General features: G+C 38.1%; 1 protein-coding gene across 1 annotated transcript in view; it reads right to left on the bottom strand.

Moving 5' to 3' along the window:
• The window catches only part of ADGRV1 (adhesion G protein-coupled receptor V1), a 607,523-nt gene extending 582,794 nt beyond the window's left edge, over window positions 1-24,729 (bottom strand). The window contains exons 1-4 of the mRNA XM_040448735.1: window positions 24,525-24,729; window positions 22,618-22,761; window positions 10,837-10,935; window positions 10,380-10,526 (exon numbers count right to left, since the gene is read on the bottom strand). The gene's annotated coding sequence lies outside the window, so the exon portion shown is untranslated. The remainder of the gene's footprint in view (window positions 1-10,379; window positions 10,527-10,836; window positions 10,936-22,617; window positions 22,762-24,524) is intronic.
• Window positions 24,730-24,784: the final 55 nt, after the last annotated feature.

The raw sequence follows: 24,784 nt of genomic DNA on the forward strand, positions 1-24,784 counted from the left end.
TCTCTCTCTCTCTCTCTCTCTCTCTCTCTCTCTCTCTCTCTCTCTCTTTCTCTCTCCTCTCCTCTCATCTCCCTGACTCACACCCTTCCTCTCTCTCAAGATAAATAAATAAGCTTTTAAAGAAAATTTAAAACAATGAGCCAAAGAGAATAATTCCTGCCACGAGGGTATTCGAGAATCCATTTAATAACTGAGCATACTTGAAGCTGTTATTCTATTTCTAGGTCAGAAAAAACAAACAAACATTCTTGAGCCTTTTGGAAATAAAAAGCCTCAGAAAGTCTGAGTGATTCCTTGTGAACAGTGTCTCACACAGGGCTACCCTTTAGTGTTACTACCTATTTGAACACTACTACAAACTGATTTTCATTTAACTGATCTCTTGCTTGCTAATACATAAAGGCGCACAGCCTCTGAGCTGACAGACCTTGTTTTTCCTCTTTTTCAGATTCTGCCATAACCCTACTCGTTACAGTGCATATTTGAAATAAATGCCTGTTTAACCAGAAGCATTATTAGCCACACAGAATATGAACATAGACAAAATGCAGAAACTTTCTTAGCTGAATTTACTGTCCTATTCCACAAGGACATGTTGTATGTATTCTAGCCCTGATTCTTTGCAAGAAATCTGGAATGTTCCATGTCCTAAGTCCTCATTTTTATAATGTGCCGTTTCTTTTTTTCTCTGCCTAGCTTACGATCAATATTTTAATCTGAAATTCACAACATCTGTATATTAAGTTTCTGGCTAAAGCTCTTGCATGCTCTAATCCAAAATCCTTACCCTTAACAGTCTTGCCTAGAGTTTCTCATTCTCACCGTCTTTGAAAACAACAACAAAAAAGGAAAGAAAAGAAAAAAAGAAACAAAAAGAAGCAGCTAACAACTATTATCAACATATGTACTAACTGGGGCTTCTGGCTTACTTGCTGTGAACATCTTACAATTTTATAAATCAACGTACTGATTGGGCCATCTCTCCTAGAACTGGTGAGTTAGTGCAAGCCAGGACCAAAGAGATAAGTACCTGACTTTTTTTTTTTTTTAGTTTAATTTATTTATTTTGAGACAGAGACAGAGAGAGAGAGAGAGAGAGAGAGAGAGAGAGAGAGAGAGAGAGGGAGAGAGAATCCTAAGCAGGTTCTGTGCTGTCAGCCCAGAGCCCAACATGGGGCTCAGTCTCACAAACTTCAAGATCATGACCTGAGCTGAAACCAAGAGTCGGACACAACCGACTGAGCCACCCAGGAGCCCCAGTACCTGACTTCTACAGAAAGCTGCTAAACACCGACACCAGATTCTGCCACCAGGGCTTTTTGAGAGATAAAATTACAATATAGCACAATCACCTACCTCCATCCTCACCCCAGAGGGAAAGAAAAATCAGCCATGAGACAAGGGAGGGTGTGGCTTTTCTCTCTGCTCCTCTCTGGAGAGGGAGGCCTGGTAACTTATCCTGCTGTTGACTACTGGTTCAGGTCAATAGGTTCCTTGGTCTGCCCTGACCCTACCACTAAGAGGAAGGAGAACTAGGAAAGAAAGAGGCTAGGCAAGAGAGAAAGAGTGCAGGTTAGCAGACTCACTCTCACCTTTGTATGAGAATGTATAGATCTCCTACAGATTGTGATACCATAAAAGCTGCAGTCTAGCATAATATTGCTAATGCTTGACCTTAGAGAATAGCCGATGCAGTGAGACGATTCCAGAAGCAAGAAGTAGTGTACTTCCAGGTAGTAGCTGAAAAAGGTGGTTAAGGAAGAACCCACTTCAAGGAATCATGCAAAGGGGAGGGCTCACAGAATGCACAGAACTTACTCATGTGCCTTTGAGAAAGTTAGCATGCCAGCACACAGGGGATAGCTCATCTGCATTATCCAGAGATCAGTTACAACCATAAAAAAGGGCACTGTGCCCATAAGCAGTCAAAGAGATAATTGTCCTTCTATTCTCCCTCTCAACTCTCAGTATTAGAAGAGTTAAGCCCTGAAAGACGGCCAATTCCTAACCACTAAACAACCAGTGAGACCCAGAAGAGTTAAACCTTGAAATGGAGGAGGTAAGAGAGGTATTCTAAAATTAGAATCACCCCCGCCCACACACACACACACACACAAACACGCATGTGCACACTGCACATGTCAACAACTAACCATGCCTCCACCCCTTTTCAGGTAATGAGCAGGAGAAAGCTTTGGATATGATTTGAGATTGCCATACATTGAAGTTGTGGAATCACCCCCAAGACGGTGGAAAAGAATTACTTACTTGACTTGGAACAGATGGGGAAAAGACTGGAGACAATAATATTTTCACGTCCATGTTTTAAGCTCATGTTTGAACCACACTGAATTAAACCCCCCAGTCAACTAGTTAGATAGGCATTTTGAAAGTATGTACTGTGGGTTTCATTTTGCCAAGCTTTGCAAAGGGCAAAACTCTTAGCAATTAAACCATAAATGTGGGATGTTTCCTTGGAAAATCACTAAGCCTGATAAAATAGTAAAAGACCTGAGTATTATCATAAATAAACCAGTTTAAATTTGTTTAACTCACTGTTTTATTTGATCACAGAACTTTTTTTTTCTATATGATTTCCATTGATAATCTTCAAAATACAGTTTTGTTCCAAGAAGGATGAATGCCTGGCTATGGGTCTAAAATCAAAGTCAGAAAAATGCAGTTTTTGGGCAGTTAGTGGAAAGAGACTTGTTTCTTTCGGGTTTGGGATCCTTACAGGTTGGAGCCATTCTTTCCAGGGCTGCAGGAGTTGTGCAACTCGTGGAACGCCTCTGGAGTTGTTCCCACCAATGAGGACCCCATGAAAAAAACAGACTTTATGATGGGGTTGAAAAGCTGGGGGAGGCTTGGAAAAGTGAGAAGTGCTTCTAGATGACAAAAATTTTATATCAGAAAAGAGCTTAACATTGGAAGCCTAGAAGAACTGGAAGGTTTTAATCCCATGGCTCCTGACCTGAGAGGCATTTTTCACATCTTCCTATCCATGCAAGACTTCTTCTGCAGTATCCAGTATCCAACTTCTGCAGTTTGAAAACTGATACTAAAGCCCCAGGAAAACGGACATATTTACAGTTGTTTGAGGGAGGAGCCAGGACAAAGGAGAATGGGCTCACACACAGAAAGGATTGGCACACAGCTCCAGCAGGAAGTGATTTCACATCCTCAGAAGGAAAGAGGAGCGTGTCAAGCCCTGGTTGATTCTGGTTTGGCAAGTTGGGGCCGCTGACCATTGGGGTCCAAAAAACTGTACAATAAGCCAACTGGAACAGGCTGAACAGCTCACTGGAGTCCTGGTCTCCGTATTTTACTGTCTTGCCAAAGCCTTTGATTTTCCTGGACCTTTTCTAGACTACTTATGAGTTATCTATAGGTGAACAATTTGTTATAATGTGTCATGACCGTTTTGAAATCTCTAACTTCTGTGTCAGAGGCTTCTCGGTCCTTACATACACGAAGTGTAAAAAGAGTACTTCCTCCTTAACTTAAGACTGTGGTTTTGACAAGGTAGGGGTCAAGCCAGACTCTCACAGACAAGAGAAGTTGAGGTGACATTTTAGGATTTTAAACCAGATATATGATGACAACAAAACAAAACCCAATAACAACATGAAAACCTTTGTATCATTTGTTACTTGTGTGTGAAATTAATATTTTATTTTTTTAACATTTTTATTTTTTATTTTTGAGAGACAGAGACAAAGCATGAGTGGGAGAGGGGCAGAGAGAGAGTGAGACCCAGGATCCGAAGCAGGCTCCAGGCTCTGAGCTGTCAGCACAGAGCCCGACATGGGGCTCGAACTCGAGAACCTCGAGATCATGACCTAAGCTGAAGTTGGATGCTTAATCAACTGAGCCACCCAGGCGCCCCTGAAATTAATATTTTAAATAAAAATGTTAATTTTTTGTACTTAGTTATGTCTCCCTTTTAGAAATCTCTATAATCTCGGGGTGCCTGAATGGCTCAGTCAGTTAAGCAACTGACTCTTGGTTTCTGCTCAGGTCATGATCTCATGGTTTCATGAGTTCAAGCCCCACATTGGACCCTGAACTGACAGTGTGGAGTCTGCTTGGGATTCCCTTCCCCCTTGCACTGTCTCTGTCTCTCTCAAAATAATAAATAAAAACTTAAAAAAAACTCTATAATCTCAATATTTAATTTTTCTAAAATTAATAAGTAAAAAGCAAAGGATGAATTAAGTATAATTTTTATGTTCTATTGTAAATCTTTTAAATCTTTATCTTCCTAAATTAAAAATGTTTTCCCTGAAGAAGTCTATTTACAAAACATATCTGAGATTTTGTAAAATCAGTAGCACATTTTCTATTTCTAAAGCCGTAGAAGACCAGAAATGAAAGCATTTTCCTATGATTGGGCCCAGATGATCCAAAGAGATACTACAGTGTAGGTAAATTGAGCAAACTTAGATAAATTTATTACTCTTTCATACTTCAGTTTCCTTGTCTATAAAATGGAAATTCTTATGATACCTACTAAATAGAATTGTGCACAGATTGAATGACATAGTAAATTCTGGTACATAGTAAGATTTTAATAACTGGCTGAAAAACATTGAAATAAAATAAAAAAAATTATTTCCCTTTAGCTGTATTATAGTACAGTTGAAAAGGTTTTTCTTCCAAGTTAACCATTCCAATAACAACAACACCACAGTGGTAATTATATATAAATTAATTTATAAATTTATAATTATATATTTTAAAGTTTTTTCCCATTAATTTTTTTTTTAATTTTTTAAAATGTTTTTATTTATTTTTGAGAGAGAGAGAGACAGAGCATGAGCAGGGGAGGGGCAGAGAGAGAAGGAGACACAGAATCTGAAGCAGGCTCCAAGCTCTGAGCTGTCAGCACAGAACCCAACGCGGGGGGCGAATTCACCGACTGTGAGATCATGACCTGAGCTGAACTCAGGTGCTTAACCGACTGAGCCACCCAGGCGCCCCTCCCATTAAAATTTTTAAACCATTTCTCTTCATGCTATAATGTGGTTGTATCTGTCTTTAACATAACTAGATCTCTTTTATACTAGTAAGGAAACCCATACATATGTATTGTTAATAGCTCCATCAAATGAATATTAAGGTCAAGTAATAGCCAAGTGTACATATTGCTTTGTAACAAATAGTCCCATCTCTTTATAAATTGTAAACATATGCAATAATAGTATTTTATTACAGATATTGTATCTTATTTTTATTATGGCCATATGCAATATTTTATTACATTATTTAGCAAAGAATATATTTAGTACAATTTTATGTCCAGTGGGAAATATTTTAATTCTTAACTTCCGAAGTTAAAAATATTTCTTTCTCAAGAAATCTGTTTATAAAACATTCACCAAAAATGCTACCCAAGACTTTTTTAGATTAGTAATACTTTGTATTTCTTAACAAGAAATATTTGTCACACAGTTTTTCTCCTGTTTTAAAAAGAATTTCTCCATAAGTCAGCTATGAATGCATATGGAATCTTTAATCCTTTAAGAGCAGCTAATTAAATCTTTCTTTCCTTAGTTGCCTCTGGGATAGGCCCGCTGTGTGTGGTACTTCCCATGGTTGGTCATTTTGTTTTAATGGCAGGGGGAGGAAACCAGCAAAGCGCCGTAACCACACTGCATATCAAAATGTCACCATGGCAGCATTTGTCCACTTGTCAGAGTCCTTCTGAAATGACTCAGCCATTCATTTTGTTGAATCAATATTAAAGCTTTTGAGATTTATTACTTGAGGTTTGGGAGCAGGCGAGGCAAACAAATCCTTCATTCCTAACATTGAGTTCTAGTTGGGCCAAGATTATGATTTCTGTCTGCACATGAGGATAGATTGTAAGGTTTCCACTACTTGCATAATTATCTTGTAATAAGCTTGTATTTACATGTCTGACAGTACAGTGAAAGAAGAATTTAAAGTTTCCAAAAACATTCTGTGGGCTGCGGTAAACTTACCAAATGCTAAATTCAAATAGCTAATTCCCTGAGAGGTGTCAGGGAGGAGGGCAGAGAGGAGAGATGTAATGCTTTTGATATAAAATCTTTAAATCTTTGATTTAAGATTCTTTAAATTCCATTTATATATATCCCACCTTGAAGCATAATTAATAAGAACCAGGATAAGCATGTTATCTATTAAATCTTTCTATTTAATAATGTCCATTGACTAATACTTTCTCCATTCATCAAATATAAAATTCTAAAATTGGCTTTTTCTACTTAAAAATACCAAGATTTCAGGATGCCTGGATGGCTCATTCGGTTAAACATCCTCTTCGGCTCAGGTCATAATCTCAGGGTTTGTGAGTTCAAGCCCTGTGTGGGGCTCTGTGCTGACAGCTCAGAGCCGAGAGCCTAGAGACTAGAGCCTAGAGACTAAAGACTAGGACTAGAGACTAGAGCCTAGAACCAAGAGCAGAGAGCCTGGAGCCTGCTTCAGATTCTGTCTCCCTCTCTCTATGCCCCTCCCCCCACCCACGTGCTCGCTCGCTCTCTCTCTCTCTCTCTCTCAAAAATAAACATTGAAAAAAATTGTAAATAAATGAAAATACTGAGATTTCTTCAAAGACAGTTTGATAATTACATAAGTTTAGTTTCTGGTGGTTTGGGTCACAAAATGAACCTGCTTTCTCAATCCAAGCACTCACTGGGTGTATTTTCAGTTATCACTGCACTAAATTCAGTGCAGAGCTTACTGACCCTGTCCAAAGATGAAACTGTGAGAACTTTTCATAAGTATAGATCTGTCCGATGAGTTCCTGAAGTGTCATTAAAGCTTCAGTGACAAATCAGGCCAACCTAAAATGAGAGAAGGCAAGCTTCTCTTCAGTGTTTCTCCTTCAGATCTCTTCCTAGAGCAGAGGAGTCTTTCATTTAACATCCCATGATCTAAACCAGTCCTACTGGGAACTGCACAGGATGCTGCAATGCAATTATCCTCAATGGGTTGAGTCAACACCAGATAACATGATGAAGTCATCTGTGTGGGGTTATAGGATCTGCTCTCCCAGGACCCCCAAACCCTACCAGGGACTTGTGCAATCTGAGGTAATGTTTATTTTACCAATGGCTGCAAGCAAACAAAGCCACTGCAAACAAAGCTCCCACTGTCTATTTCCCACATGGGTGAGAAAATCAAGCCCAGTGGGAAGAGAGGTTTGACTGATGGTATGTTTGGGCATCATGCAGGGCCTTGCAAACTTTATATATGTAGGGGTGCTTGGTCCACTTAATGTAGACATCTCTGCCATCAGCTTTAGACTTAAGTTCAGATTTTCTACCTTTCAAATGTCCAATAAACTTTCTTAAACAATTTAATGCAACCATGGCAATTTCAAATCATACTGAAAGACAGATAAGAGTACTGTCTGTAGTTTCTGCCTAAGGTGATGAAAAAATTTTGGAAGTAGATAATGGCGATGGTTATACACCACTGTGAATGTAATAAGGGCTACTGAATTGTACACTTAAAATGGTTAAAATGGCAAATTTTATGTTCTACTTATTTTACCACAATTTTTAAAATTTTATTTTCTTATACATAAAAAGCTGAATGGCACATTTTAAATGAGTGAATTGTATGCTATGTGGTTTAAGTCTCAAGAAAGTAGCTAAAAAGAATAAAGAGCACTCTGCAGAAAGCTTTAACGCTCTGTCTGTAGCTTACACGTAAGTCAGGTCATATCAGAAAACTTATACTGGAATTGTCTCACTTTTCAGAAAAGCAAACTCCTTTTTGAGCTTTTTTCTTTGTAGGGTTCTGAGAAAGTAAAAAGGTTTTTAAGACCGCGCTTGAAAGAGTACCATGCAGACAAATACAGCTTTAGCATTCCATTAGAGCAATCCCACATGGAATACTCCCAAACAAAATGGAGTTCTCTAATACTTTTTAGTTTTTCTTTTCTTTATGCTTTTCTTTTTTTTTCTTCAAAAAAGCAAGGAAGTGCATTGTGAGTATTTCCTACAAGAAATGCTGAGCTGGTTAATTTCTGATAATTATAAAATCACGGGTGGTCACTAGTTCAAAGAAAATCTTTTCCAAATAAAACCAATTATGAGCAGAGACTTTAACTGTGTTCCTTTATCCGCTGCCAAAATGCAGTATCAATAGAACAGAATGTGAAAGCTGCAGCTTTGATATGAAAGGTACTGAAAGTATTCATCTTTTGGTACTTGTTCTGCCACCATATGGAATGGAATAAAAGGAAAAAAGAATTATGCAGCATCAACTCGAATTATGCAATTGGAAAAAAGGAAAAGCAAATCATAACCAGATGCATCTATGCATACATTTTATTATAAAAATTTTCTTTGATATCACCAGGCACCCAATGCACTCTACTGGTAGTGTAAAGTAATTGAAAATAATATAAAAGAAGAACTGGGACTAACGTACATTATCATTCAAATGGAAAAGCATTTACAGCAGAGAAATACTATCAAAGATGTCTTTAAAACATTAATATTAGGCTGAACCACACGAAATTGATATTTTCTTATGTTAAAATGGTCAAACATGGGCAAAATGGTTGAATAACAGCAGTTTCGTGTGATTCAACCTAATACATAATTTTCCTCATAATTTCAAATAGCCTGTTCTCTTCATCATCATCACTCAGTAGAATAAAAGACATTTATTTAATTTTATTGTTTTTTGCGATTTATATAATTTTAAGTTATTTAATATTTTTAGCCACCTCATGTGGAATGAATCCATAAACACATGAGTCAATTAATGTCCCTTTTCTCCTCTCAATGAAGACATTTTTTAAAGTTAGATATACCAAGATTTCCCATTTGTCAGTGTGTTGGGGCCTATTCTCAGCCAGTCAGGAGGCACTTCAAGGGAAACCCTTCCTTATTTCAGATGATGATAGGAGGGGGATTTTCTTCCCCAGCCAACTCTGCTTCTATATCCCTATATCCCAAGCTAAATGTCAGGCATCCTTCCTTGGAGATCAGAGAGGGAGGTCTAAGGCTGATGGACTAGAACTGAGTGAAGCTTGATACTAATGAAACTAGAAGCCAGAGGCAAATCCTACCTATGGATGATCATCCTATCTACAATCAGAAACACTGTATTTCCTGCAGGATCTAAAGAGAAAGTGCTGGAAAGAGAAGGTAAGTCAAAAAAAAATTAGAAGCTAGTTCACCTTGGGACCAGTGTAGAAGGAAGAGGAGGAGAGAGGGAGGCAAGAAGAGACACAGAATGGGACTGAGTTGAAAGAGAAAAAGAATTAGGCCACTGAGGGATGCCCATATCATCCCTAACTGAAATATACAGCACTCCAAGTGGGATGAAGAAATGGACAGGCACTCTACGCCAGAGCACAGCAGCCAGAGTAGAATCAATATCCAAACAAATTGTGGGGCACCTGGGTGGCTCATTCTGTTAAACGGCTGACTTTGGCTCATGTCATAATCTCAGTTTGTGAGTTCAAGCCCCACGTCAGACTCTGTGCTGACAGCTCAGAGCCTGGAGCCTGCTTCAGATTCTGTGTCTCCTTGTCTCCCTCTCGCTTTTCCCCTTCCCCGCTCACACTCTGTTTCTCTCTCTCTGTCTCTCTCAAAAATAAATAAACACTAAAAATTTTTTTAAAAAAGAAATTATTTAAAAATATATATCTACAGGCGCCTGTGTGGCTCAGTTGCTTAAGGGTCCAACTTCTGCTCAGGTCGTGATCTCACAGTTTGAGTTCTGGCCCCACATCAGGCGCAGTGCTGACAGCTCAGAGCCTGGAGCCTGCTTCAGAGTCTGTGTCTCCCCCTCTCTCTGCCCCTCCCATGCTCATACTCTGTCTCACTCTGTTTCTCGGTAATAAATAAACATTAAAAAATTTCTTTAAATATATATATATCCAAACAAATTGCAGTTGGCTCCCATGGCAGGGGCAGAATCTGAGTGGCATTACTGAAAAAATTTCATGTTGTCAGTGATAATCTACTCCACCCAACAGTTGGGAAGGTTCTGTTTGCAGTTCACACAAAGGAACATAATACAATTCTGCACGATTTCATAGGACAATAACCATTGAACAATGTCTCCTAAATCAGAGTCAAAGGTCAGAGACACTCTGGTAGTGAATAAGAAAGCAGTTCTTTTCCAGTGTTCCACATAAGATTAACCTGAGGAGGAAATACTGGAAAGGGGCTCAATATCTAAGAAGCCAGTTTACTGAATTAACACAATTATGTTCTATCTTATCACTGACTCATTAAACCTGCGTTGTTCAAAATTCTTTTCTGTGCCCAGGATGAGATTTTGGGTGGGCCCCAGGTTTCACATTCATTTTCAGTTACAGTATTAAAAAATAGTCTCATTGTCAGATAGTACAAAGCAAAGCTTACCCTCCCATTTAAGTTTTGTGAGTCAGTTCTTCTTTGGCTTGAGCCCGATCCAGTTTATAATGCCTGCAGTGACGAAGGAGGACACGGTCACTCATTTTCTCTACTCCTTCCAACTCCTCTACTTTTCACTATGCTCTTTAATGGCTCCTACAGGGTTGAGAAGCAGACAAGGAGACAGAGGTTAAAAAAAGGCTCTTTTCTGAATGAATTCTTTAGAGACTCTCATCTATGGGGATACCTGACATGGGCTATGTTTCCCTGGGCATACCACTGGTAGTTAACCTTCCAGTCTCTATTTTCCGGTAGTCAGCCAGGGTTGCTTCCTCCCTCCAGATAGGTCTCTTGGTTGTGGTCTCTTTAGACCATTAAGACCCGTCTGATACATTTTCAACTGACCCTCAGAATACCACATCTTTCCACAGTTATTACTCTAACTGTAGGGCAGGGTCAAACTCACCTTTTGACTTTTTCAGGATGAGTCGGGTACCAGCTCCTCTATTCCTCAAACTCCAAGTCAAGCTCTCCAAGTGATTCTCTGTTTCTCCACCACTTTTGCCTAGAGGTGGGAGAGGTAGAAGGCAAAGCACAAAGACAGCTCTCTCCAAAAAAATTCTCACTACAGGCCTCAAGACCAATCTCCTAGCCTTATATACCCTGAAGGTAGGTAATGAATTAAGAATCTTTAAGTTGCTGGGGTGCCTGGGTGGTTCAGTGTGAAGCATCCTACTTCAGCTCAGGTCATGATCTCAAGATCCGTGCATGAGTTCCAGCCCCGCATCAGGCTCTTGTGCTGACAGCTTGGAGCCTGGAGCCTGCTTTGGATTCTGTGACTCCCTCTCTCTCTGTCTCTCCCCTGCTTGCTCTCTGTCTCTTTCTCTCTCTCTCAAAAAATAAATAAGAAACATTTAAAAAAATTTTTAAAAAGAGTCTTTAAGTTGGTTATCAGTCTCTTTACAATGTAGTAAATGGTTAATCTTGCAGATTTTGGAACCACTGAGCTCAGAACTCTGCTCTACTATTGCTAAGTGACCTTAGACAAGACACGTAATGTCTCAGTGTCCTTATGTACAAAATATTGAAATCTGTAAAAATTAACAATAGCCACAGCCTAGGTTATTGTTTCTTAAGACATTTTTAATGTTTATTTATTTTTGAGAGACACAGAGTGTGAGTGGGAGAGGGGCAGAGGCAGAGAGAGAGGGAGACACAGAATCGGAAACAGGCTCCAGGCTCTGAGCTGTCAACACAGAGACCAACTGGGGGCTCAAACTCAGGAATGGTGAGATCTTGACCTATGGCCAAAGTCAGACGCTTAACTGACTGAGCCACCCAGGTGGCCTTACAGCCTCACTGTTTTAAAATTAAATACATTAAAAGAGCAGCTCTCGGTTTGGGCTCAGGTCATGATCTCATGGTTTCGTGAGTTTGAGCACCACATCAGGCTTTGCACCATGACGGTGTGGGATTCTCTCTCTTCCTTTCTCTCTGCCCTTCCCGTGTGTGTGCTCTCTCTCTCAAAATAAACAAACTTAAAAAATTTTTAATTAAATACTTTAAGTACTTAGTTGCCTGGTCAACAATAATGAAGCAAATAGACAAGTGTGCCTTTTGATCCGATGCACTGAGAAGTACCCAACATCACCAATGTAGGATTCTTGCCCAAAAACATTTACCCTGAATGTATTCATGAGGAAATAATCAAACAAATCCAAGTTAAGGTGCACTATGCAAAGTGACTGAAGTCTAGATTTTTCAAAAATATCAGTCACATAAGGCCAAAAACTGAGATGGAAGAGGGGAGCTTGGGAACTCTCTGGGGAAAAAACAAAAAAACCCAAAAAACCACCAAAAACTAAAGAGGCATGACAACTAATTCAACCCAGAAACTTTAATTAAATTCTGGGTCTCATTTTAAAATAAATAAATAGGGGCTCCTGGGTGGCTCATTCAATGCAGAGCCTGCTTGGGACTCTCTGTCTGCTTCTCCCCTGCTTGTATTCTCTCTCTCTCTCAAAATAAACATTTAAAAAAAACATGAAAAATAAAATAAAATAAATAAGTACAAAAAGGAAACCAGATAAAGAACACAATCAGGCCAATCTTGGCTATTTAAATATAAACTGAATATGTGAGAATAAGATTTTATCAGCATTACACTTGGGTGATGGTTATATTGTGTTTTTGTACAAGTATGTCTTTGTTCTTTGGAGACATATGCTGAGGTATTTGGGGTGAAGATATCTGTAACTTATTCTCGAAATATTCCTCAAAATATTATATTACAAATTAAAATAATAGTGTCATACACATAATAAATCTCTTAGAATAATACCTGGCGCATAATAAATGATTTTGTAAGTGTAAATTACGTATTATTAGCAAAGAAAACTAGACAATAGGAAAAATCTTGTTTAAAATTATTATACATTCGTCATTGAATTAATGTACTGAATCATGAATTTCCCCTAAGATCCTCTTCACCTACTGCTCACCTTTCTCAACCCCCCAAATACCTGTCTTTCTTTGACTTCCCCACTCCTGCGTTCAAACCATGTCTCCCACTAATAAGCTAGTTTCCAACCTTCTACCTTACGTTGTGGTAATATGATTAGAAGGATATTTTTTCGAGTTCTGCTTTAATCTGTAACACTTAGGTTCACAATGGACTTATATTAGAAAATCTTTGGACCTTAGAATTCACACTGTAACTTGGCTTAAATAACTTTGAGGCTTTATCATATAGCACTGCTTAGGGGTTCTCAGATTTTTTTTCTTCATATTTAAACATTTTTATTCTATATAATATTGCTGAACTGATTTTTTTGGTCTTTTAATTTTATTTTTTATTTTTTAAAATTTACATCCACATTAGTTAGCATATAGTGCAACAATGATTTCAGGAGTAGATTCCTTAATGCCCCTTACCCATTTAGCCCATCCCCCCTCCCACAACCCCTCCAGTAACCCTCAGTTTGTTCTCCATATTTATGAGTCTCTTCTGTTTTGTCCCCCTCCCTATTTTTATATTATTTTTGTTTCCCTTCCCTTATGTTCATCTGTTTTGTCTCTTAAAGTCTTCATATGAGTGAAGTCATATGATTTTTGTCTTTCTCTGACTAATTTCACTTAGCATAATACCCTCCAGTTCCATCCACGTAGTTGCAAATGGCAAGATTTCATTCTTTTTGATTGCTGAGTAACACTCCGTTGTGTGTGTGTGTGTGTGTGTGTGTGTGTGTGTGTGTGTGTGTGTATACCACATTTTCTTTATCCATTCATCCATCGATGGACATTTGGGCTCTTTCCATACTTTGGCTATTGTTGATAGTGCTGCTATAAACATGGGGGTGCATGTGTCCCTTCAAAACAGCACACCTATATCCCGTGGATAAATGCCTAGTGCAATTGCTGGGTCGTATGGTAGTTCTATTTTTAGTTTTTTCAGGAACCTCCATACTGTTTTCCAGAGTGGCTGCACAAGCTTGCATTCCCAAGGGGTTCTCAGATTTTTTAAAGTCAGGACTCCTTTAGTCTCTTAAAAACTCAGGACTCAAGCTTTGGATTATAGTTGTAATAGCTATCAATATTTACAGTATTAACAAATCTAAGAATGATTCAAAATACATACATATTCATTCAATTAAAAGTAAACTAATTTCAAGCTAACATCAATAATATATTTTTATGAAAACTGTATTTCCCAAAACAAAAATATTTAGTGACATCAGTGCCATCATTTACCATTTTCCAAATTTCTTTGATTACTTATTACAGCTGTATTTGTTTTGTAATCGTGGTAACATACATATAACATAAAACTTACCATCTGTACCATTTGAAAGTATACAATTCAGTGGCGTTTAATATGTTCAGTGTTATGCAACTCTCAGGACTACCAGAACATTTTCAGCACTCCAATAGGAAAACCTGTAGCCCTTAAGTAGTCACTTCCTATTCCTCCCTTCCCCAAGCCCCTGGCAACAACTAATCTGCTTTCTGTCTCTGTGGATTTGCCTATTCTGGACATCACATATAAATGGAATCATACAGCATGTGGCCTTTTATGTCTGGCTTCTTTCACTTAGTGTAATGTTTTCAAGGTCCATCCATGTTGGAGCACATAGCAGTACTTCATTTCTTTTTGTGGCTGAGTAATATTTGATTTTACGTATACAGGACATCCTGTTTGGAGTGTCTGCGTACACCACATTTTGTTTGGTGTGAAGCGGCATCTCACTGAAGTTTTGTATTTCTCTAGTGACTAATCCTGTTGAGCATCTTATGCTTGTTGGTCATTCTTTGGAGGAATGACTGTCTTTGGAGGAATATCTATCTGTTCAGGTCCTTGGCCTATTTTTTCATTGAGTGTTTGTCCTTTTGTTGTTGAGTTATGAGTTCTTCATATATCCTGTATACTAGACCAGATGTGTGATCTACAAATATTTTCTCCTATTCTGCAGGGTGTCTTTTCGCTCTCGTGACAGTGTCCTTGATGCCCAAAAGTTTTAGTTTTAACTAAGTCCAATGTATCCTTTTCTTTTGTTGATTGTGTTTTTGTGTCATATCTTTAGAAATCATGTCAAATTGCAGATCATGAAGGTTTATTCCTATGTCTTTTTAAAAAGGTTTTTATAGTTTTAGCTCTTGTATGTAGGTCTTTGATCCATGTTGAGTTATTTTTTGTACGTGGTGTCAGGTCCAACTTCATTCTTTTGTGTATGGATATCCAGTTGTCCCATCACCATTTGTTGAAGACATTCTTTCTCTATAGAATGGTCTTGGCACTTTTGTCAAAAATCAACCTATCTATAAATTTATTTCTGAGCTCTCATTTTTCTTCCATTGACATAGGTCTTTCCTCATGCCAGTACCAAACTGTTTTGATTAGTGTAGTTTTGTAGTAAACGTTGAAAGTGTGAACTCTTCAACTTTGCCTCTCCTTTTCAAGATTTTTAAAAAGTTTTTATTTACTTATTTATTGAGAGAGCGAGAGAGAGAGAGAGGGAATGAGTGGGCGAGTGGCAGAGAGAGAGGGAGAGAGAGAGAGAATCCCAAGCCAGCTCCATGCTCATGGAGCCCAACATGGGGCTTTTTTCAAGATTGTTTTAAGTAATTGTAATCCTTTGCCTTTTGTTATGTATTTTAGATCAGCTTTTCCATTTCTGTTCCAAGTCTGTTAGGATCTTCATAGAGATTGCATTGAAACTATAGATTGCTTTGGGCAATATTGCCATCTTAACAATATTAAGTCTTCTAATCCATGAACACAGGATGTCTTTCCATTTATTAATATTCTTTTATTTCTTTCAGTATTGTTTTATAGTTTTCTGTGAGCAAAGCTTACATATTCTTGGTTAAATATATTCTTAATTATTTATTCTTTTTTGGTGCTATTGTAAATGGAATTATTTTCTAAATTTTCTTTTCAGGTTGTTCATTGCTAGTGTATAGAAATACCAGAGATTTTTATGTGTTGATCTTGTATCCTGCAACTTTGCTAAAGGCACCTATTAACTGTAATGACAGGTGGATTCTTATGTTTGCTTTACATTCAATCTGTTTCTATATATTGTTTTGGTTGAAGTATATAAAGAATATCCAGACCCTTATAAATATTACATTAAGACAGGGAGAAGGATTTTCATTGGGTTTTCAGAGAATTGTGGATATTCACTCTTGATACTATACCAAGACTCAGTAAGTGATAGTTTCTTAAAAGTTAATTGCAATGTGGCATCTGAAGCATATCAAACATTTTTCACTTAGTCACATTAATATCCTTTGGACTCACACTTCGAATGGATCTTTTATCTGTGCATGATTTTATAACATTGTACATTTGGAAAATATGGTTCTCTGAATTATGCAGATTTTCCAAGTGTTGACACATTTCATTTGATGGTATTTGAAACACCACCTTATTATCACCATAAATTTTATCACACATTCTTTCAGCTTTGGGAAGCCTATAGAGACAATAAGGTTTTCTAAAATCTAATTTTTGCTTGAGATAAAACTTGAGTTTTATCAATGATAGCAAATTCTGTCTTGTTTTCCTTGAAGTAACTGACTTACTCTGTTCATTTTCAAGAAAATGGCTACCATATATCTAATTCTTATTGACCACAGTTCTTCTGCTAATCATTCTTTCTATTAAAAGTTGTGCCCTATGATAAAAATGGGTTGTTCAGCTCCAGAATTAAACAAGGGCATTAAGAGCTTTTCCTCCAGACGACCATTGGATTTTAATATGAAGTAAAAGAAGATTTATGCATATTTTGCATTTCATCAGAAAGAATAATTTTATTTTATTTTATTTATTTTTTTTTATTTATATATGAAATTTATTGTCAAATTGGTTTCCATACAACACCCAGTGCTCATCCCAAAAGGTGCCCTCCTCGATACCCATCACCCACCCTCTCCTCCCTCCCACCCCCCATCAACCCTCAGTTTGCTCTCAGTTCAGAAAGAATAATTTTAAAAAATGTATTCAAGGGTTGAGATTTAATAATCAAGGAATGTTCTCAAGAAAACTCTTTTTTTTTAAATGCGTTTGCAGCATTGGGCAATACATGACTACTAATATAGTTTGGTGCTACTGCCTTCATTTATGCTAAAGTTTCACTATGAGTGCAAATAATGACACAGTGAGCAAGGCAAACAACTTCTTAGAATTATTACAAAAATACTTTTGACCTTGAGGACTTGAAGGAGTCTCAGGAACTGACAAGACCACACTTTGACAAAAAGTGTGGCAGACCACATTTTGACAATAGTTGGTATGGCTATTGAAATGTCAGTTTTACAGACTGCCTCGACTTCAGAAATATTGAAAGAAGTAGATGTTACCATTCTTATCATAATTTCCTTGATGAAGTTTTCCAATCCCTTAGCAATGCATTTGGGTGCTCTCATTACACACAACCAACCAGGATCAGCAGGCCCTACATCCAGTTCTAATGAAACCAGAATTTTAATGGATAAAGAAAGGGCAGACATTAAGAGAAAGGTGAATATAGTTCATGGAAGGTAGGATAAGGCAGGAAGAAAAAATAATTTACTATAAAGCTTTTTGTTTATTCACATCACATTCACTTCCAAACTCTATTCCATCCAGTTGCTAAGACCAAATAAAGTAGAAGGGCTGGCATATCTATTTTAGGAGACTAGTTTAGGTAATGGTTTTATGGATTTTGCCTTATGAGTAACCACAATATTTTTACACAAAGAATCATTCTTTCTCAAGCTAATGCCTTCTTTTGCATCCCCATTAATTATAAAGCCTACAAAAATTGTTTTTCACAATGCCAAAAAAAACAAAAAACAAAAAACAAAACACCCAGGAATTTTCTTTTGAGGCCTGGTGTACTAAAATATTTATTTTTCAGGGTGACTGGGTTGCTCAGTCTGTTAAGCGTCTGACTTCAGCTCACGTCATGAATGATCTCGCGATTCACAAGTTCGAGCCTGTGTTGGGCTCTGTGCTCACAGCACAGACAGCTGAGCTGTCAGTACAGAGCCTGGAGCTTTCTTTGGATTCCGTGTCTCCCTCTCTCCCTCTGCCCCTCCCTCACTTGTACTGCCTCTGTCTCTCTCTCAAAAATAAATTTAAAAAACAGTAAAAAATGTTTTAAATATTTATTTTTCAATGAAATGAGTGAAATCCGTACAAGCCAAGTATTCATTTACATTATATTATGCTATAGATAACCAAATCTCTAGTACGACCTTAAGGAAAAGGTAATGAAAGGAAAGTTAATCGAGTTTCTATTAATACAGATTGATTCTCCTTCAAAATATCAGATTAGATTTATAATTGAAAAGTACTGCAAAGGAAAATAGGTCCTTTTCAAAACAACAAATAAGAAATGTTTCAGTGCATTTCTTCTTAGCAGACTGCTCACTGATTAGCATATATTATTGCCAAACACACTATTCTGCATAGAAACAAGAAGAAAGGTTTCACTACTCTTGCTATATACCCCACCAAGTAAATCCAAGTGTGAAATACTCTTTGAAGTCAGCAGGCATTCTTTGCTTCAAATAATTCTGAAGGGATTTAGAAGCCAGATAGGATTAAAGCTTGGGAAAAAAAGGGCGGGGGTGGGTTGGAAGTGGGGTGGGGAACAGCTCAACCTTAACTGTAAATAAATGAAAACATGGTGAAGAGGGAAAAGGAAAACTTTATTGAGATCCAACAATTGTTAAGGTGATAAATCTGGCTTATTCAGAATTAATGGTGGGAAAAGAGACCCTAAGGACAGACTCACTAATCAAAGTATGCAAGAAGAAACCAATGAAAAATATCTTTAAAATCAAAATTGCACAACCTCCTAAATTTAGATCCTTTGCAAAAATATTTTTAAACCAAATGTATTTAATCCAAATCAGTTGGATGAATTTGACATTCTTTCTGATTCAAGGCAACCTCCCTCTTGCCTGAGTTACTGCAGTAGCCTAACTGATCTCCCTGCTTCCACCCTAGGCCTCCTAAGTGATCCTTTTCGAAGGTCAATAATGTTCTCCTCTGCTCAAAACCCTCCCATGCATGGTTTCCCATTCTTACTCAGAGTGAAAGTCTGAGTCCTGTAATTGCACACACATTCTCACCCAATTTTGCTCCTTCTTACTTCGTCTCTGGCTGCTCTCCCACCTTGTGCAATCCACTTGAGCCCTGATGGTCTTCTTGCCATTTTGCCAATACACAAGGCACACTTCCTCCCAGGAAAGTGGTACTTACTTGGTTGTTCCCTCTGACTAGCAGGTTCTTCTCCTAGGTACCAACATGGCTCATATACTTTCTTCAGCCCTTTTTAATCAGGCCTTTTCTCACCCACCCTATCACAAACGCAAGTTCCCCTCACCTAGAACACTCCAACCTCCTTCCCTACTAAATTTTTCCCCATTCATTTATCACCATCCAACGTACCAGTGTTTCATTTATTCGTCTTATTCTTCTCTGTCTTCTACCACAAAAATATAAGCTCCATGAAAGCAATGATTTGGACTTGTTTGGGCACATATTCCCAGGGCTTAAAACAGTACCTTAAACACAGTAGGTACGTAATTAATATTTGTCAAGTAAATAGATGTAATTTCTGTCTATACTGTCAGATAAGCACTACTTCAGTTTACTGCTCTATGATTCTTTTTAATTTTAATTTTATTATTATTTTTTAATTTTGGAGAGAGAGAGCACAAAAGCTGAGGAGAGGGAAAGAGAGAGAGAGAGAGAGAGAGAGAGAGAGAGAATCTCAAGCAGGCTCCACACCCAGTATAGGAGCCCAATGTGGGGCTCGATGATCCCATGACCCTGGGATCATGAACTGAGCCAAAATCAAGAGTGGGATGCTTAACAAACTGAGTCACCCAGATGCCCCTGTTCTATGATTCTTTATATGGGAATGAAAGTTTTACTTTTGAACCTCTAGTTTGGTTTTTCAGGTATTGTTGGTCAAGCTGACAATTGTCAAGAAGTGGTCTCTACCCACTGGGAGAGAAGCAGACTAGAATGGAAAGACATTGTTGCCTCTTCAATTCTCCCCTTTTGTTTTCCTACCCCCTAATCTTCCTGACTCCATGAACACACTATTGAACATCTAGGAAATCTAACTGGATGTCCACCATCTGGACTCTATTTTGACTTACTCTCCACTTTGGATAATCACCTTTTGCTCTCACCCAATTCCATAGACTGGTTTATCCTTTAAATGTTTTCTTTTGGTGAAGTGGTCTTAATTGAATTCTGTCTGACCATTTAGGTCTTTGGAGGAGTAGGCACAATAGCAAGCTTCTAGGTTACAGCTTCTAGGGCATTCACCTGCACCAACTTACTTATGTAACCATAGAGATTGTAAAGATTATGGGAAACAAAGCATTTAAGTTACAGTCTATTGAATTATAAACACACAACCCTTCATTTTTATATGTACCAACTACTTAGCTAATGAACTTAAGAACAGTATTTGTGAGACTAGTTTTCATATAGTAATGCCTGTATGGACAGAGGGATTGGAATGCTTGTTTTCTTTCTTTCTTTTTTTAATGTTTATTTTTGAGAGAGAGACAGAGAGACAGAGAGTGAGTGGGGGAGGGAGAGAGAGAGGGAGGCACCGAATCCAAAGCATGCTCCAGGCTCTGAGCTCTCAGCACAGAACCAAACATGGACCTCAAACTCACGAACAGTGAGATCATGACCTGAGCTGAAGTCAGGTGCCTAAGTGACTGAGCTACCCAGATGCCCCAGAATGCTTGTTTTCAAGTCATATTTAATATTCCTGAATTACTTACTAACATTTATAAGCAACTCTGGATTCATGAAGTACCCTTGACTCTTCTTTTAACTGCATTATGGCAGAGCTGTGATTATAATAACCACTATGTTTAAAAAAAAAATTTAATGTTTCTTTATTTTTGAGAGAGAGAGAGAGAACAAGAGAGAGCCAGTAGGGAAGGGGCAGAGGGAGAAGGAGACACAGAATTAGAATCAGGTTCCAGGCTCTGAGCTGTCAGCACAGAGCCCTATGGGAGTGGGGGATGCTCAAACCCACAAACTGTGAGATCAAGACCTGAGCTGAAGTCAGATGCTTAACCGATTGAGCCACCTTGGCGCCCCGATAATCACTATATTTTAAAATCATAGGGTGCATGGCAACTAGAAAGGTCATCTGGTTCATCTCTAGCAAAACATATCTAAATCATGCGCTTTGTTTTTTCTCCAAGACTTCTAGAGAAGAGACACAATATTTTCTCTCTATATGGATTCTATATATACAGATTCAAATATATGTATACACACACACACGCAAACCACCACCACCACATATATACATAATGATGAGAGACGAGGGGATTTTTTTTTTAATTTTTTTTTTACATTTTTTTTTCAACGTTTTTATTTATTTTTGGGACAGAGAGAGACAGAGCATGAATGGGGGAAGGGCAGAAAGAGAGGGAGACACAGAATCAGAAACAGGCTCCAGGCTCTGAGCCATCAGCCCAGAGCCCGACGCGGGGCTCGAACTCACGGACCGTGAGATCGTGACCTGGCTGAAGTCGGATGCTTAACCGACTGCGCCACCCAGGCGCCCCCGAGAGGATTTTTTTTAAGTTTCATCCCAGAATATAGTTTTAAATTCATCTGAGTTGAAGTATTTCCTTAGTGTACAGAGGTCTTTTTCAGATTTGCTTCTAGAAAGTAAAATTAAAAAGAAAGGTTGATAAAAGGACATAGGAAGGAGCAGACAGTAAAAGCAGGGATGAAAGAAATCTGCCAGAGAGAAATAAAAAAAAAAAAGTAAAAATAATTCAGTGTTCTGTTACCTTTCATGTATTTTTTATTTACTTTTTTAAAAGTCTCCTTTAAAAAAAAAAGTTTGTTTTGTGACAGAGCAAGAGCACGAGTCAGGGAGGGGCAGAGAGAGAGAGAGGGAGAGAGAGAATCCCAAGCAGGCTCCACACTATGAACGCAGAGCCCAATACAGGGCTCGAACCTATAAAGTGTGAGAACATGACCTGAGCTGAAACTAAGAACTGGACACTAACCAATTGAGCCACTCAGGTGCCCTGCCTTTCATTAAAAAAATTTTTTTTTTTTTAACATTTATTCATTTTTGAGAGACAGAGAGTGAGCAGGGGATGGACAGAAAGAGAGAGGGAGACAAAGAATCTGAAGCAGGTTTCTGGCTCTGAGCTGTCAGCACAGAGCCTGACACGGAGTTCGAACCTACGAACAGAGAGATCATGACCTGAGCCAAAGTCGGATGCTTAACCGACTGAGCCACCCAGGTACCCCTCATTTTTTGATTACTAAGGGACTTGATCTGGTTCTTTTCTCCAGGCACTTATTATTTGAAAATAAAAGTACAAACAGACTCTGGAGTGATTAAGAGTTGGATGGTTGATTATTGGTTAAATGTAGATAAAACAAGTCCAGTTATTCAATAATAAAATGTGTTCAGTCTTAATATTGTTTAATAAAATAAAATCACATCATAATAAAAATTTAATCTATATAGAGAGGGCTAAGAAGAAAATGCAGAGTCTTCTTATTCTCCTGCCACATCTAGTCCTTTTTAACCACTGTTCAAAATTCCTTCCATAACATTCCAGAAAGAAAGATTAAATGTATCTCCCTGCATAGATACATGAATGTGTGTGTGTGTATGGGGGGGGGGGGTATACATATAAATTCTATTCCAAAGGAATAACATCATACCTCTTATATGTAACTTACCTTTTTCTCTTTAAAATACATTTTGGAGATTTTTCCACGTGCCTAGACATGGAAGCTTTGTGAGTAAGGAAACAGTCTTCTTAAACACTGTATCCCCAATGGCTTGAATAAAGGTCTCGCATATACTTTTCCTCTAATGAAAATCTGTTAGGTAAATGAAGAAATAAATCAGAAAATATAGATTAATTGCATTTGTTGGAGTTAAACATTAAAAGCATAACATTACAATATTCTGATATATAAACGTATCAGAAGTATCCAGTCTGCTACTGATGAACATTTAGAATATTTTCAGATTTTTGGCTATGACTGTAGTAAACATTCCTGAACATATCTATTACATTTTATATGTATGTACCTGTAAGTGAATCCAAGGTAATTACCTAGCCATTTAATAGTTCAGTCAATTGCATTTTTAACTTTGATAGATATTACCAAGTACCACTCTCAGCCAGCTGCATCAACTTATACTCTCATTACAATACTGTTTTTATTCTGGAGCAAATCACAAAACTTGAATGCTAGTGACAGAAACACACATTCCTAAAAACTAAATATTCTTTCATCTGCAGCCGTCTAATGAAAACTGTCAGATGAGATCTCAAAAACTGAAAATCCCTTTGGCTTTGCTCAGCTGTGGGGACATCCTTTTTCTCAAAGACAAAGTACTTGTTCCTACTGGCCAGCTTTTTGGAACGTGGCCAAAATTCATGGCTAACTGCTTCCTTTGTATATTTTAATAATAAAATATAGTTCTATTATTGTATTTATATAAAGTTCAATAACTGCACTTTTGTTAAACATAAATATTGATTCAAGAACATGCACATATCATTGAAAAAATATTTATAGAAAGAAAACAGGTAGCAGTGTTGTAGAAGTGCTTGAAATTCTATCACTTAGGCTCTCACAAGGATTCCACTGCCTATTGACATTAAAATAAGAAAAGTAACCTACACGCAGAAAGAAGGTTGTATTCACATTAACATTCATGAAGGCTGAGCAGCTGAAGCCCTACATATCAAGTAGGGAATATATCTTTTGTCTACTGATGAGAAAATGTCTCAGTGATAAATGGTTACAGACGGGTGTCACAAGGGCAACAGCACACAGAACAGCTCTGACAAACTTAAAAAAAAAAAAAAGTCTTCTCCTGCAGTTCTTTTTGTAGCATTGTGGACCGCAGTGTCTATCTCCTCAAATAAAAGAAAAATATTGCAGTGCAGAATTCCTAACCTTTACTGAACACACTTCCCAGAAAACAAAAACACTCTTTGAAAGTAATTTAAAACACAGCTTCAAGGTCTTCATGATGCATAAATATTCAGACATTCTGAAAAGAAGTGCTCTGCGCCCTGCATCCCAGCTGTTTGGGTCGAACACGTACATTGTCATAAGACAGCATGGTCATCAAAGGGCAAAGTCTGTAACGTTAACTTTGGGAAACAGGAGGCATATCATTAAAATGCTTTACAGTCATTTACATAAATTCAAACACATTATCATACTCTTAGCAAATCTGAGAAAAATAATATATTAAGTAAGGAGTTTGTTATTTAACAAACTGTATCTCATAGACCCCAACAGTGACTACCAGTGACTTTTAATTTTCAAAACAAAGTTACAATTTGTACACAGCCTTGACTCCTTGAGAATAACAAGCTGAGAACCAAAGCCTGAGGGCAAACATTTTCCGGGGCCTGACTCTAGGTGGCCCACTTTCCTCACCTATCAACACAAAGACTGAGGCAACCCTACCCCGCCAACCAAGGACTTCTCTCCAGTATTTTGTCTCTTCTGCAAAAGTCTAGAAGCTTCCGCATGAAAAGTAATAAGCACAGTACAATTTTCCAAAACATGGATGTCAACACTAAGCTTTTGGGCGACCTTCTCCACCCTAGACAAACCTCCAGATGCAGAGTAAGAAGAAACGCTCAACAGTGCCCGTCATATCCTTAAGCAACTCTCTCCTCCCGACTCCCACCCCTGGGTATTTTCTAGACAGTCTTTGCCAGCACTGTGTGCACGAAGGACAAAGGCGCAGCGGGCAGGTAGCTCCCGATCACCGGGTTAACCAGCGGGGTTGGCCCTCGGAGCTACAATCACGGAGGGTGAGGGGAGGGGTAGGGGCCGAAGGAGAGGAGATATGGGCGGAGCTGGAAGTCGG

Source organism: Herpailurus yagouaroundi, unplaced genomic scaffold, assembly GCF_014898765.1.
Source record: "Herpailurus yagouaroundi ecotype Mexico unplaced genomic scaffold, PumYag 29, whole genome shotgun sequence".
In the NCBI taxonomy this organism is placed as follows: Eukaryota; Metazoa; Chordata; class Mammalia; order Carnivora; family Felidae; genus Herpailurus; species Herpailurus yagouaroundi.